Raw genomic sequence first — 4,067 nt, forward strand, 5'->3', positions numbered from 1 at the left:
TCACGAGGGGAACTGTGGATTGTACTTTATTTTATAAGAACGTAGGTGATGATCTGCTCCTCGTCCAAATCTATGTGGACGACATAATTTTCGGTTCGACAAACGACAGCCCGTGTAATGATTTTGAGAAGACAATGCAAACCAAATTCGTGATGAGCTCGATGGGGGAGATGAACTTTTTCTTAGGATTGCAAGTTCACCAGTCTGATTCCGGGATCTTTATCCATCAGACCAAATACGTGAACGATGTCTTGAGCCGATTCAAGATATCCGACGGCAAAATTCCTTCGACACCTCTTCCCGTGGGTCACACCGTATGAATTGGATGATACCGTAGATCCAACCCTGTATAGAGCTATGATCGGATCTCTTATGTATTTAACTACATCTCGACCTGATATCATGTTTGCTTTTCATTTGTGTGCCAGGTACCAATCATGTCCCTGAGTGACTCATATGGCGGCAGTAAAGCGTATCTTACATTATCTGAGGGGACATCCAGACATCGAGTTGTGGTACCCCAAGGACGATAAGTTTGATCTCATCGCTTTTACTGATTCGGACTATGGAGGATGCAAGATCAATTTCAAGTCTACAACAGCGGGTTGTCAGTTTTTAGGAAACCGGCTTGTTTCCTGGCAGTGTAAGAAGCAGACAACGGTCTCAACTTCTACAGCCGAAGCGGAGCATGTGGCGGCCTCAAGTTGTTGTTCACAAGTTCTCTGGATCCAACAACATGCGGGATTACAGTTTGAAGTTTCTTACTACTCCTATTTTTATTGACAATTCGGCCGCTATATCTATCACCAAAAATCCGGTTCACCATTCGAAAACCAAACATATTGAAACCCGTTATCACTTTATACGTGATTGTTTTGAAAAGAAATTAATCTCAATTGATAAAATTCATACGGATTTTCAAAAGGCTGACCTTTATACCAAAGCATTTGACAAAACACGTTTTCAATATTTGCTGGGTATAAATGGTTTAAAAATTTTGAAAGATATTCAAAAGCATGGTTAAATCATTTTTTTTCTTGTTTTAGTTTAATTTTTGTTGTTTTTAGGGGGAGAAAATTTAAAATCCAAAAATATTGTGGTTTCAGTTTGTACAGAGAAAATTAAAAACTCCAAAAACATTCAAATATTGAAAAATCCAAAAAAATGAAAAATGCTCCTCAAAATGAGTATAGAAGCAAAAAGGGAAAATGATAGTACATTGGTCATTTGCTCCTAAGTCCAGTAAAAAGTAAGTAATAAAAGACTGTGTGCTTAATTGCATTGATGTATTGATAGGTCTTTTGACAAACAAGTATGGGCTAGTAAGTGATATAAAGTTAAATTGATGAATAAAAAGGGATATTGGTTCCATAAAAGGTCTTGATAATGATGGCAGAAATGTAATAAACCGGTCATACTCAAGCCTTCTAATCAATTTGAAAACAATTTTAACAAAAAGTATCTAGTTGGTGGTTAACGCTTCAACGATGTATGGTCTTGTGGCCTTAAATCCAGTATTGATGGGATGCTTTAATGTTTCGGATTTCATTGGGTCTTTATGCGGTTTTACATCTGGTATTCATTTCGATGAATATTAAAAATGCTTGTAAAAGCGAACCCGCGGTATAATTGCTTAAGTCTCTAAACTTGATCGCAAAAGGTACTTTGTGTACGAAAATGAATTACAGACTTGATCAAACCACGCTATGAGTCATACATTGTCCCCTTGCTCGCGTCTCATTACCATTAAGAAACGGACCACAAGGGACACAATGTCTGTAAACCGACAGATGAAATCGTGCATACTCATCCATGAGAACGGAACTTAGGGTATTGCTTGATAACGGGGGTATATCTTGTAGCGGGGATTACGGACTATGATCACTTAAAAATCATCATTTTTCATCAAATTGGTTCTAAGGTTTAAGTCAAGTTGGGGTGACTTGGATGAAATCAAACTACGCTTGAATCAAGATCTGAACTAATTCTGTCCGATAATTGTGCTTAATTGAACAAATTAACAATATCATTGAAAGTTCTGAAACATTTGTTCGAAGATTTAAGTGGACAACAATACCAATAATCGACTTAACACCAGTCATAATAAAACTTGAAAATAAAACTGTGATGGATGGAAATTTTGGTCAATATGATTCCCTGCTCGACTCACAAAAATATGTACTACTTTATTAGTATAGTTTTATTGTATTACGTTGTTTATTAGTTGAAAAATCTTTCAAAAGTACAAAAAGATTTTAATTTTCTGCTTTATTTTTCGATTTACCGAGTTGGCGAATAAATCAAAAAAAAAAAGAAGAGAAGTTTTACCTCGAATATTTAAGTTAATCATGCTTAACGTAATTGTCAATTGTTATCAATTGATTTTTACGTAAAAATTCCGTTTAAGTTAAACATTACCGATCCTTGGTTGATCGGGTATTTTAATGTGTACAATTAAAATCTTAATGGATTTAATTGATTATTTAATTGTTTGATTAAAACCCTAATTGGTTTTAATGAATATTTAATTCCTTAATGAGGATTGATTCTCATTTGTTAAGGAGTTATGGTGATTCGTTAATTGGTTTAACGAATGTAAAGTCATTCGTTATTTAAACATAACGAATGAGGTACTCATTCGTTATAAAGACATTCGCTTCCGTTGTGCATAACGAATGGAAGACATTCGTCTAAACAGTTAACAAATGGAATGATTTTAATGTATTATTCGTTATGAATTTAACGAATGACTCTATTATTCATTATACAGTTTAACGAATGAGAGAGTTAAGTTATTATTCGTTAAAGTTTTAACGAATGAGAATTCTATTCGTTTAAAATCTTAGACGAATCAGGATTATAATGTAACGAATGAGGCCATTTGTTAGTTCAAATTTAAACGAATGACCTCGAATAATGTGAAATTATTGGGGTTTATAATACCAATATCAGACGAATGACCTATCATTCGTCCATTCACTATTTCATCATCTACCTAAACCAAACTCTTGCAAAAATTTTCTAGATTCTGATACTTGCTTTTTAGACTCATTGATTGATACCTTCGTGTTCTACAGGTAATGGCGAGTACCATCATATGAAAATTATGAAAGTTTGTCGGATATTTGAGGGTTAATTAATTGATTTGTTTAATGCATGTTAATAGTATAGTGAACAACAATTAAAACTAATAATCGAATAAAATGGTGACTGATGGTTCATGTTAAGTATATTAACCTACCTTTCGATAGTGATTGTTAGGGTTAATCGCTGAATGTAATAGACGATTCACCATGTCTGTGAGATTCATCGTCGTCATTGACTTTGATTAGTCAAAATTAAATGAAAATTGACTCTGGTTTAGTCAAATTGATTACTTAAGTCAGATTCGTTATCAATATAACAAATGATAGTCAGATTCGTTAATTTTTTAACGAATACCTATCTGATTCGCTAGGGTAACGAATGGATAGTTAAATCATTATAACGAATCAGATTTAATGGATAGTTAAAAGGATTTGATAACGAATGAGTGTAACGAATCTGAATTGATTCATTTAATGTATAAGTTTGATTTGTTATGTGTAACGAATGTAAATAGTTAATATATAATGAATGTCTAATGAATGAGATACATTCGTTAAAACAGATTTTTATATTTTTGAATATTTTACTAATGTTTGCTTGTTTTAACAGTAATGGCAGACGAGAATGTTCAAAACCCTGTTCCCGAGCAACAACCAGCAGATAATCCAGAACCTGAACAAGCTCCTGTGATGCTGTCATGGAACAAAAGCCACAACATTTATGCCTATCTTGAGCCGAACTTTGAAGATTCTCCGATATTCGGGGGTATGCTTAGTTTCTTGACACGCTAGAGAATTTACAAGGCTATCTCGACTCGTACGGTTGTATATCAGAAGATTATTCGAGCATTCTGGAATACTGCTAGATTCAACAAGGCAGAAAATCAAATTGAGGCAGTAATTCAAGATAAAAGAGTTGTGATTGATGTTGGGGGTAATTCAAGATTCTTTGGGATTCCATGATACTGTTGACGATAGATG

Source organism: Bidens hawaiensis, unplaced genomic scaffold (assembly GCF_021521415.1).
Source record: "Bidens hawaiensis isolate Kalapana, Puna unplaced genomic scaffold, B.hawaiensis_p1.1 tig00055317_1, whole genome shotgun sequence".
NCBI classification, from domain to species: Eukaryota; Viridiplantae; Streptophyta; class Magnoliopsida; order Asterales; family Asteraceae; genus Bidens; species Bidens hawaiensis.